Source organism: Haliaeetus albicilla, chromosome 6 (genome assembly GCF_947461875.1).
Source record: "Haliaeetus albicilla chromosome 6, bHalAlb1.1, whole genome shotgun sequence".
Taxonomy (NCBI): Eukaryota; Metazoa; Chordata; class Aves; order Accipitriformes; family Accipitridae; genus Haliaeetus; species Haliaeetus albicilla.
The window spans coordinates 30171010-30183951 of record NC_091488.1 but is presented as its reverse complement, the minus strand read 5'-3'; the positions used below and the strand labels follow the sequence as shown (position 1 = coordinate 30183951).

At 41.8% G+C, this 12942-nt stretch overlaps 1 protein-coding gene across 4 annotated transcripts in view; it reads right to left on the bottom strand.

Annotated features, from left to right (window-relative positions):
- Nucleotides 1-12942, bottom strand: part of CADM2 (cell adhesion molecule 2) — a 697459-nt gene that overhangs the window by 83739 nt on the left and 600778 nt on the right. The gene's annotated exons all lie outside the window — the stretch shown is intronic.

The following is a 12942-nucleotide window of genomic DNA, read 5'->3' as shown; positions in this document are numbered from 1 at the left end:
GACAAAGTACTAGGTAATACTTTGCAGGGACTATCTGTGGGTCAGCCTGGACTTGACCACAGATTAGATAAGGTGTTTTCCAATTTCTATAAAGTAGCAAAGATGCTGCTTTTGTATCAGAATTCTTATACTGAAGGCCTGATATGGACAGATTGCACAACGAGCTGTTCAGGTGGGTGCACAATGTATTATTATCTGCCATGCAGTCATTTAACAGCTCTCACAGGCAATGGATAAGATATCTCTAACGACATATCAGTAATTAAGGGCAAGTGACAGCCTTGCTTTCAGGAGATTGCGCAAGAAAGTCAAGGGGGAGAGACCTTCTCTGTAAGGTGCATCTGCCTTACTGCTGCAGGCAGAGGGGGAAGGCAGACTTGGTAAAGCTGCTGCCTTATCCAGAGAATGGAAAGTCAGCAGAGCCTGAGCTTCAGACTGACAACCCAGTAATCTCACACAGGGAAAGAACTGAGGTCCACTCAGGGCTACATACAGTGACATTATTCCAGTCAGGGGAATGGGTAAAAGATGAAGGAGAGAAACAGTGATGCCCCAAAAGTTCCTTTTAAATTCTAGAGCTGGAAGTGCTCTGGATCAGTACTGGACCACATTGGTAATATATGCCCTTCCCCTGTTCTGCCTGGGATCAGTCCCATATGTTGATGTGCAAATAAGAAAGACAAATCCCTTTCCTTTCAGCCTCACAAGCTAAGACCTACACTTTCAGGTAAGACGGGGCGAGGGGGGGAGGTGCAGGGAAGAAGAGAAACTCTATACAGATAAGTGAATATAAAGAATAATTGTCACACCTTAAATATTTTATTGCTGTTCCTAGGGGCTTTTTCTTTTCTGTCAGAGTACAGCTGAGATGACGAATGGCATGTAAGAATTTCATTCACATGAAAAATCGTTGATTAAACATAGAAATCTTAATGGCCTAGTTTCACTGTAATTCTATCTGTTTCTAATTATGTAGTCTGTGTTCAAACAGCTAAATCTTTGGGATTCTTATACTGCTATTTACACCTTGTTGATTCCTTCTTAACCTTTAAGAGCTATTGAGAAGTTAGTAGATTATTCTTTTTCATCAGCTGTAAGTAAAGCATAACTATAAGAACAAAAGATGACAGAAACTGCAGTGGATTAAATGGACAATATCTGAAAAAAATGTATTTCAAAGACATGCAAATGTCAGCAGTATTAAGATAATATGGTGCTCAAGAGGATGCATCAGAATGGCTGCTGAAAATTACTGGGATTAACCAGGAACTATGCTCCTAATGTTAATGAAGTACTGCTGGGGATAGGAAAGCAGCAGTAAAGCATAATGATAGGATGTACACACCTTAGTTACTATGCATTTCATAGAACAGAGGAAAATAACATCTTCTCAACTGGCATGTCTTCAGATCCATTTAGAATCATAGAATTGTTTAGGTTGGAAAAGACCTTCAAGATCATAGAGTCCAACTGTCAACCTAGCACTGCCAAGTCCACCACTCAACCATGTTGCTAAGCTCCACATCTACATGTCTTTTAAATACCTCCAGGGATGGTGACTCCACCACTTCCCTGGGCAGCCTGGTCCAATGCTTGACAACCCTTTCAGTGAAGAAATTTTTTCTAATATTCAATCTAAACCTCCCCTGCCACAACTTGAGGCCATTTCCTCTTGTTGTATTGCTTGTTACTTGGGAGAAGAGACCTATACCACCTTGCTACAACCTCCTTTCAGGTAGTTGTAGAGAGCAACAAGGGCTCCCCTCAGCCTTCTTTCCTCCAGGCTAAACAGCCCCAGTTCCCTCAGCCACTCCTCGTAAGACTTGTTCTATAGACCCCTCACCAGCTTGGTTGCCCTTCTCTGGACATGCTCCAGCACCTCAATGTCTTTCCTGTAGTGAGGGGCCCAAAACTGAACACAGTACTCGAGGTGCGGCCTCACCAGTGCCAAGTACAGGGGGACAACCACTTCCCAAGTCCTGCTGGCCACGCTGTTTCTGATACAGGCCAGGATGCTCTTGGCCTTCTTGGCCACCTGGGCACACTGCTGGCTCATATTCAGCCGGCTGTCAACCAGCACCCTCAGGTCTTTTTCTGCCAGGCAGCTTTCCAGCCACTCTTCCCCAAGCCTGTAGCGCTGCATGGGGTTGTTGTGACCCAAGTGCAGGACCCGGCACTTGTTGTTGAACTTCATACAGCTGGCCTCAGCCCATCAATCTAGCCTGTCCAGATCCCTCTGTAGACCCTTCCTACCCTCGAGCAGATCAACCCTCCCTCCCAACTTGGTGTCAACTGCAAACTTACTGAGGGTGCACTCAATCCCCTTGTCCAGATCATTGATAAAGATATTAAAGAGAGCTGGCCGCAAAACTGAGCCCTGGTGAACACCACATGTGACCAGCTGCCAACTGGATTCATATTAATAGGATTAAAAAACGTACATTTTCTGAAACTATCTTGGCTTACATAGGCTATGCTGAAGTGCCACATAGAGATAATGGTGGAGACTGCAAGAAGGAGGAAACAGGAGGTAACTACTGTCACACCGCATTTTCAGTTCCCTTTTCTCTTTTTCCTTAATCAACATTATGTCTGTTGGTGATATCCCCACTGCCAGTTGAGGTCCAAAGGGTATATCAAAGTATTAATAAGGAAAGATTATTATGAGCTTTTTTTTTCCAATGATGAGTGTATTGGTTTTGTGTGGCAAGGTTTTGGTAGTGGGGGGGGGGGGGGGTGTTACAGGGGGGGCTCCTGTAAGAAGCTGCTGGAAGCTTCCCCTGTGTTCGAGAGAGATCGAGCCCATACCAGCCGGCTCTAAGACGGACCTGCCGCCGGCCAAGGCCGAGCCAGTCAGTGATAGTGGTAACGCCTCTGTGATAACATTTTTAAGAAGGAAAAAAAGTTGGGACGCGGAGAAAACAGCCACCGGAGAGAGGAGTGAGAACATGTAAGAGAAACAAGCCTGCGGACACCAAGGTCAGTGCAGAAGGAGGGGGAGGAGGTGCTCCAGGCGCCGGAGCGAAGATTCCCCTGCAGCCCGTGGTGAAGACCCTGGTGAGGCAGGCTGTCCCCCTGCAGTCCAGGGAGGTCCACGGTGGGGCAGATCTCCACCTGCAGCCCATGGAGGACCCCACACCGGAGCAGGTGGGTTCCCAAAGGAGGCTGTGACCCCGTGGGAACCCCGCGCTGGAGCAGGCTCCTGGCAGGACCTGCGGATCTGTGGAGAGAGGAGCCCACGGAGCAGGTTTTCTGGCAGGACTTGTGACCCCGTGGGGGACCCACGCTGGAGCAGTGTGCTCCTGAAGGACTGCACACCGTGGAAAGGACCCATGCTGGAGCAGTTCGTGAAGAACTGCAGCCCGTGGGAAGGGCCCACGTTGGAGAAGTTCGTGGAGGACTGTCTCCCATGGGTGGGACCCCACGCTGGAGCAGGGGAAGAGTGTGATGAGCCCTCCCCCTGAGGAGGTGAAGCAGCAGAAAATAACGTGTGATGACCGTAAACCCCATCCCTGTCCCCCTGTGCCACTGGGGGGGGTTGGTGGAGAAATCCGGGAGTGAAGTTGTGCCCAGGAAGAAGGGAGGGGTGGAGGGAAGGTGTTCTGAGATTTTGTTTTATTTCTCATTACCTTACTCTGGCTGATTTGTAATAAATTGAGCTAGTTTTTCCCTAAGCTGAGTCTGTTTTGCCCGTGACGGTAATTAGTGAATGATCTCTCCTGTCCTTATCTTGACCCACAAGCTTTTTGTTATATTTTTCTCTCCCCTGTCCAGCTGAGGATGGAGGAGTGATAGAAAGGCTTTGGTGAGCACCTGGCGTCCAGCCAGGGTTAACCCATCACAATGAGTCAGGATTTTAGACTGCTTAGATGTTTCAGGCTGAGACACTGATGGATATTCACACATCTAACTTGCACCGTTTTCAGTAAGAGCTGTGTCCCAACACTCATAAGAAACTCTGTCTCTGTTATTACAATAAGCTGAGAAATGCCATCTAAGAAACAACAGCTGCATTTTTTGAGCTAATGTCAAATGGCTGCTGGCACAAGAATCAAAGAGGAAAATGAAGAGTGGCTGATTCACTTCTGCTTTTTCCATTAAGTAAACAGTTAAAAATCTCATTCACAGTTTCTTGCTTGTCCAAATACTACTTGTTTAAAATCGTTTGCTGTTGATGTAAGGCACAGTCAAGGAGAAGCCTCATTAAACTAAAATTCCTTCATGCACTTGAGGTGCAGTGACAACACCCAGAGAGCTGATAAAAGTATCAGTGCTGCAACTTGAATGACAAGCAAGGACTATACAAAGTCTTCAGTACCAACCCTCATTAACCAAGATATGCACTTCTTGATTTTCAATGCATGTAAGAACGTCATGAAGTTTGGGAGATGTAGCAGAATATCCTCTCTTCACCAGATAAGATACCTTTAATAACTAGCCATAACAACGACATTTCTAAGATCTGTAGTTGAATCATGAGTTCTTAACAAGTAACCAAAAGTTTGTTGATACTTATAACAGTTATAGGAGCACCAAAGGAATGGAAATACCCCATAAAATTTTTGTAACTCAGTTATATTTTTTCACTAGTGTCAAAAAAAGCTGATGTTGAAGCATAGTGTATGAGATCTTAATAAATAATAAAATGCTTCATGCTTTCAGGATAATACAATGAAATCTTAATAACAATACACTGGGAACTTATGATTATTTATATTTCAGAGCTAAGTCCTATACCCTTGTCTGTGTCAATTTCTTTTACATCTAAAAATAACTTATGGAATAGTAATATAATAAAGAGAAAAAAAGAGACAAACATTATTTACTTACAGGAGTTTGCTTTTCTTCTCCCAAATGTATCATTATCTCCAGACAGAGGGGAGTGCTTTAGTTCACACAAACTTCTCTCACACAGAAAATTATTCATTAGTACCTTCATAGTAATAATTTTAGCACTGTAAAGGAGATATCCTCAAGCTCTTAATGGGATCCAGCTCCATTAGCATTTAGTCCTTGCAAGCCACAACAGTCTATTGCAAGTCTATTGCAAGTCTACTGCAATCTATTGCCACAACAGTCTGTTGCAAGCCACAACAGCACAGAAACAGCTGTACTGGATCAGACTGAAAGTTCAGCTAGCCCAGTGCCTTATCTCTAACACCAGGGATAAGCAGATGTCTAGGTAACAGGCCAAGCACAGATGATGCCTCCCCAAGCACTCCTCTGACCTACAACTATCTCAGGCACTTCTGACACCAAGCACAGTTTAAAAATATTCTGTAAACCTTAAGGATTTTCCTTTCCATGAACTTTTGAAGTTTTCCCTTGAATTACCACAAATTTTTATCATCTGCCATATCCATTGACAACAAATTCCCGAAGTTTAACAGTCATTGTATGAAAAATGACCTTCTTGCTTTGTGACAAAACTGGTTCTTACTAGCATAATTTACCGTTAAACATTTCTATTTGAAGAGAGAATGAACCAACAATCCCTAACAACTACCTCTTTGCCATTTACAGTTTTGGAAAAAACACCTGTAATATTTCCCCTCTATATCAGATAGGCCACCACAAGGCATATTTTCTGTGCCCTTCAAGGAACTCCAACATGTTTATAAGATAGGATTTTCCCTCTGCAAAAGGGATTCCCCCCAGAAAGTTTGTTTTCATTCAGATGTCTGCTAATTCTAGTCCTTTTTATAGTTTTTTATTATTTGTGAAGCCCAGGTGTCAGTTCTACAGACTTGCACATTTTGGGATCTCTCCTGAATCCCTGTTGTCCCGAGTTAGCAAGGTGGTTTTAAGCATGAAGTTTCCCGTCACTTTTCATAATTCATCAATCTCATTCTTGAATTCCCTTCTAATACTGGGGTGAAACTATCTGGTGCTGCTGGCTTGTTACTGCTTGTTTTGCCCATTTGTTCCACAACCTCCTCCACAGTCCATTTAAGAAAATCTTGCTGGTGAGCACCTCAGAAAAAAGCGAATCAGTCTGTAATATACCCAGTTTCTTCCACAGTAAATATATCTTTTACCTTGATCCTCAGTTGATCTTAGAAATGTACTGGCACACTTCCTGATATATTTCAAGAAAGATTAACTATTACTTTCAATTCCTTTTGCTAGTTTCTCCTCAAACATTTCTTTTCTTTTCTTTTTTTTTCTTCTCCTTTTTGTGGTGGTTTGGCTTACTGCATTTTCATATTTAATCTGCCAAAATCTAAGGATCTTCTCATTCCTTTGAAAAACAATTTCAGCTTTTCAAATTATGGCTTTGCCATTTTTATTACTTTGCTATCTCTTCTGTTTAGCCTCACCAATTTCTCCTTCTCAAATGTTTCTGCTAGGTGATATGTATTGACCCTGTGGTTCTAAACTCTTTTTTTAATTTTTCTAACATAGTCGTCAGGCTGCCTGGAAAGATTTAATTCTCTTAGCTGCCCCTTTTAGCTTCTTTTTAACAAGATTCTTCGTTTTCATGTAGTTCCCCTTTTTGATGTTGATTACCATATAATTGTCTAGACTTCGTTTTTTGCCTCTAGGTGCAAACTGCAAGTAAATACATTTTAAAGAACGAGCTGAACATAGAAGGTGCTGACAGCTCCCTCAGACTGTCACTCCCTGGGACAAACCGACTCCATTTGGAGCATTCTAGAAGTTTTATGTATTAGGTAAGAAGATAGGCTAGGGATACTTGAGAGCAATAGAAAGTAAAACAACCCCCCAAAATCACCATTAAATAGCAATAATAAGTAGAAACACTGACCTGTCTCCCACTTACTTCCCTCCTCCCATCCCCCAAGGAACGACACTCCCAGGTATCCCGTCAGCTTGCCCAGCTCTGGGGTGAGCACTGCCACACACTGAGCAGGTGCGGCTGGATCTCCTGCTCCTACCACGGGGGGATCACAGTCCACCCCACTAGCACTTCTTAATCCTTGCTAAAATCTTTATAATTTCATCTTAAAAGTGACCAATGCAGTGTTTCTAAACAGTAATAAAACAAAACGACAACAACAAAATGTATGTCTCTACGGAAATCTATCACATATTTTAAGAAGTGGTTCCATACCGTAAAGTTCATTACAGAAATCTTCTGCACACGCACGCCTGTGCAGCAGCCCTCAGCAAGGACTTCGCTGTCTGCCCCTGAGCTCACGGAGATGCTATACGAGGTGCAGGTGCCCAGGCTCTGGCAGGGTGGGCTGCAGGGCGGCCTCTGTGAGGAGAGGCCGGGGCTGCCCCAAGCCGGACAGAGCCGGTTCCAGCCGGCTCCGACCCACCCACCGCAGGGCACGGCTCAGCCCCGCAGCCACCACGGCGGAGCCATGGGGAAAGCCTGTGTGAGAAAGGGCAAAACGCTGCCCAGCTGTGAGGGGAAAAGTGTGAGAAACAGTCCTGGGAGCATCGAGGTGGGAGGGGAAGAGGAGGGGAGGAGGTCGTCCAGGCACTGGAGCAGGGATTCCCCTGCAGCCCCTGGAGGAGACCACTCTGGAGCGGTGTGAGGAGGAAGGAGCAGCAGAGATGAGCTGTTATGGACTGACCACAGTCCCCATTCCCCATCCTCTGGAGAGGGAAGATAGAGGAGCTGGGAATGAAGAAGCGAAGGTGAGCCTGGGAGAAAGGGGTGGGGTGGGGGGAAGGTGTTTTCAGTTTTTGTCTTTGTTTCTCACCATCCAACTCTATTTTAACTGGAAATAAATTAAATTCATTTTCCCTGAGCTGAGTCTGTTTTGCCCATGACAGTAATTGGTAAGTGATCTCCCTGTCCTTATCTCGTTGCATGTCCTGTTGAGGCGGGTGAGAGAGAGTGGCTGGATGGGCATCTGACAGCCAGCCAAGGTCAACCCACCACAAGTGGCAACTCCCTTTAAGCGTGGAAGGAGATGCACAGGAGAAAGTTACAGGGTCCTTTACTAGGTAGTAGCCATTTTTTCTGTTTTCCCATGTATAAACACTAATTACTCTCATCTTGTTTGTATTATTTTGATAATTAATAACCTGTGCTGTTCTTCCTTTGTACAAGACTGTTCCTTCAAGCCTCTGCTGCATAATGCACAAAACCAGGTATGCATGCAGCTTAGCACAGACATCTGAGATGAATTTTCCTATTCAGAGCCCCACTAGCCAAAACCCAGTAGACTCACTGCTGTCTCCCAGTTAGATCATTCCCTGACTGGGTTACCCACCATTAAGAGCCCTGGCATGGCTGCTCGGCCCCCCAGCTGCTTATGGCAGGCTTTTAAATGAGAGACAAACCAAGCAACCAGCTATAGCAGTTTCTTAGCAGTTCTGTTCTCCTTGTGGTTCTGCATCCTTCCATCCCACCGCTTTTGCTGTCCTGTGCAAGACTACAAATCACAGACTCAGTCTTTCCTCACGTCTTAAAAGGTTTGGAAAGAGTTTACAGTGGTATTTAAATACTAAGCCTTGAATCTGGAAATTTCATTTTAACTAAGCAAACTTAAGTCTGAGAAATCTCTGAGGTTTTCCTTGCAATAGACAAAGACTATCTAAAATGAACAATGAATAATTTGTAATTTACAATAATAATTGGTTTAATTTATTCTTTCTCTTACCTGTTTCCTGCCATGCCTGTCAGAACCACAATCCCACTTACCTTGCTATCTCCATTTGTACTGGAGTTATGCTCACACACCAAAGAGTAGCGTTAAGCTTTCATTTTCACACCTAAAAAGGTTGTTTGGATTTTTTTACCACCTTTGTTTTCCAGTCCTTAGCAGGTGGCTTAACTGGCTGGTCTAATGCCACAAAGTTCTCTGTGTGGAGAGATATGCACTTCCTTGCATCCATACAAATACCATACATTTTGTAATTATGCCACCCATTTGGCGTACTTGTCAAAATATATGTCAGAATAGTACTCTCTCAGAGAAACTGAGAACTGTATCAAGTGATTTTTCCCAGCAATAACTCTAGGGAAAGAAAAGCAAAGAGCTTCTTCCAAAAAAAAATGAGAAAAAGACCAATAATATATGCACGCAACACTGGGAAATTCAATGGGTTTGTGAACAGGTCTCACTGACTATTCAGTGATGGGGCAAAATCTCTTTGCTGTGCTGTGGAACAATTTCATCACCTTTCAGAAAAGTTCTCTTGGGTTGTCCTGTAGCAAAGAGAACTGCTGCCAATAGGGACTACAAGTCTCAGTTTTGTAAGGAAAGGAAAATTGCCAATAGAGTTTTAGAAAATTATGTAAGCAAGCACTGGATTTACTGAAGGGGTGTCTCTGGTGCAAGTGCAGTATGAGTACTAGTGCAGTATTAGGTAGGAACCGTGCTCACTTAAAAAAACCCCCACAACTCACTTGTGGATTTACCTTTCGCATATAATACAGCCATTCCAAAATTATGCTAACAGACCCAACTGCATTACTATCCTCCCATACTCCATCCATTCATACTCCCTTTTAAAATTTGCACACTGACTGAGAATTTATAATTCTGGAGAAGGACGATCAGGCAGAAGGTTACATTTGAGTTTGTCGATTAAACCCTTTCTTCCAGTGTTCATTTTCTGCACCTCATTTGCACATTAATTGTACATGAGCCTCAACTCTGCAATGACTGGTGAACAGGCCAATACCTACACCTCCATAGCAATTCAGTGATTTCAAAAAAGATTACACTCTGAGCTTGAGTTCTGCACACCAAGAGCTTGAGATCACAGTAAATGTACAGAATTGATGTGTAATAGACCAAGTCACAGAAACCCGCTTCTCCTTGTTTTCGGTGCCTTAAATATTGGGGAAAAAGTAGATTATTGTAATTTAAGAAAAAATATATCTAACATAGTCCCAGAAAGCTAGGGAAGGGTGAAAAATGAAAGTAATTTTTGTACTGAAAATAATTAACTGAAAAAGGTAAAGTAACAGTGGAGAAAGGAACAATACAAACTGTTCTTAATAGGGGAAAAAGTAGCAACTCCAAAATCATTGTCCAACTTCATAAAGAGAGGTTATGTCTACAAACAGGAGACGTGAGTTTTTGATTTTAAGGTGCCCTCCTTATGGTGTCCTTTAAATGCACTTCTTTTCCTTTAGAAGGGTGGTGGTTTACCCTGCTAGCTTACAGCATCTACATGTTCTCAGGGTACTATGTTGCTATAAATGTGGGGTAAAAATGCAGATATGCAATGAGCTGGTATTCTCCATGACACTGGGTGTTCCAGATTATATCTGCTATACAGGGAACAAATTTTGTTTCTGTAATTGTGTAATACAGCAAATACCATGAGCATGATTTGCACTGAAGGAGTTATACTAACATGTCTTCCTGTGTTCTACTGCTAATGGTAGATTCAAGACTGCTGTAATTCTACCTGTAAGTGTAGCTAATCCCTTATCTACAGAAACTGAAGTATCTAAAATATTGAACATCATATCCTCTCCCAAAATTTTTTTCTCATGTTTTAACTTCCAGTCCAGTACTCAGAATTATCCCTCCTGTATTTCAATTTTATCTATTATTCTATTCCATGTGCCTTTTTAATTTTAGAATGTGTTCCCACCTGAGAGAGAGGAAAGGAACTATTTCAAAAGACATACACATGCAAAATGGATTTAATGAGCACTAAAAAAGCTGCATTTAGTTGTTTTTCACACTTTCTGCACCATTTTATGTGTAAACACTGCAGAAAAGGGACATTTAAAAAAGAGGAAAAGCAATTATTGAATTGAACCTATTAGCCAATGTGATCATTTTACAGAACAATAAAGGGGAAGTTCTTAAGCACTGCAGGAAGCTTTATTGTAAAGTGTAATTTTCAGACAGGCACTAATGCTCCCACCTGTTTCTTTTTGTGTCACACATTTTATAGCACTAATTTCCCTACTCCCTGCAAAATACTGAGCGGGGTGGGGGGGGGTGGGGGGTGGGATATAGAAGGTCCCAGCTGCAAAAAAGAAGATACAACCTCCCAGATGGCCAGGATGTTTAACACAAACTGAAATTTAATCTATTAAGTATACATGCTGTATCTCAGCAAAAATGCTACCTGCTCCTTAATATGTTATCTACTACATCACAGCATAATTCCACAGTGGAGGTGTAATGTCAATGAAATATAGGTGTAGAAGGTTACAAGCTGAATATTTACATAATCCTTTAAAATAATTGGCTTTTTCTTGCAAAGACAAACTACCTGTCTGTAAAGTTTCACTAGGCAGATTTTTTCTACATTCTTCCTAAGATTTTAGACCATTTTACTGAAAATGAGCACTCATTCAACATAGCATATAACAGATGCCTACTAAATCAAGGCAGGAGATATCATTAGGATGAATTCCTTCAAAATGACAATAATTTAAAAATTGGTCAACTATCCAAAGAAAGTAATTACAGCAACGATGGGAAAGTAGTGGCAAATGTTGCCAAGTTTGGCTTCAACAGAGATTTGGGCTGGCATCGTGACTATTAACTAGAATTGTTTTAAAAATAAACTGGGCACAGAATTTGGATACCGAAAAGGTTCGCCATCATTAATAGTTATGTATATTCCAATCTACAAAACTTGTTACATGCTATGTGATCTATGTTGCACATGATATATTTTCCCTTTACCTTCCTGACTGAAAGAGCTTGAAATGTAGTGTTTAATACTGATAAAGCTTCCTTATATATACACTGCTGCCTACATAGGTGGAGAATCTAGATGCTTAACTTACAAGTTTGATTGATGATAAGACATTTCTATGTATGTGGTTGACAATAACCATGGGATACAGAGTGATTAATGTTAGCCAACATAGATTATATTCCATCAGATCAATTTAACAGATCGTTTTTGGGTTAACGATCACCTACTCAAATATAATCAGTTTCTTGTGAAGAAATGGAAGTTCATACTTCTCCAAACAGAAAATAATATATAGAGAGCCTAAATAGGATAAAGATACAAAGATGAAAAAGCACTGTTTAAAAAAAGACAAAGAAGAAACTTTTCAAGAAATTAGAACAAGGCAGAAGAGACAGACAGGACGGAGATACTTACTGTATTCGTACAAGACAGGCTCTACTTAATTGCTGAATAGCCAAATTCAAAGAAAGACAACTTGGGATAGACAGAGAGTGAGGCAAAAGACAGGAAAAGTAGAGCCCGAGCTATCCTGAGAGCTGTTCCCCAGTGACAAGGAACACAGGGCTGAGAACTGTGAGGAGAGGTTCTTACCTTTGTCCAAGTCTACACCCACAGATACAATACTTTTTCCTATATACATATGTAAGAATTTATTCAAGAATATATTTACAGAATCTTGCCCAAAGCTGTGTGTGACACATGCCCCTGGAAACTTACCTGTAAACTCAGAGTGCTTAGAAAGCATAAATCTGCTAAAAAAAGATACTTCAGTTACTGAGAGGTATTAGAGGTCAATGCTAGTTCTGGGATCAAGGCAAAGGATGCCAGGGAGACTTCCAGTTTGTCAAATGCATAGCAGTTACAATAAAATTCAAACCCTTCCACCTTTCTGCTAAGACAAAGATTGTCCAAATCTAAACATAAAACAGTGGAATGCCAATATGTAACTTTCTTTCTTTCTTCTTACCTAATTGATTTCAGTTGTAAGTGGTCCTTTACAGAGAAACCTGGAAATAGACTCTTACTATTCAGGATTTCTTATGAACAAATATGTATGAAACTTAAGGGAGAAATACTTTGATACCACATTCATATTTTGGTAGAACAATATTTCATCCTGGATATGGACAAATTCATCCAATTTTCCAAATCATTAATATTTATTGACACTGCCTGAGCATCTAGTTTGGGCTGTGGATTCATTCTGCAAGGTGATTTATAAACACAGAAACATGCATGCTTTTCCAGATTCATTATGATAATTCATACAGGCAGAGTTGATATTAGCATTCCTTTCTAGGCTGCTAGGTATTCATGGCACAATCCAGATAGTATTCTGCA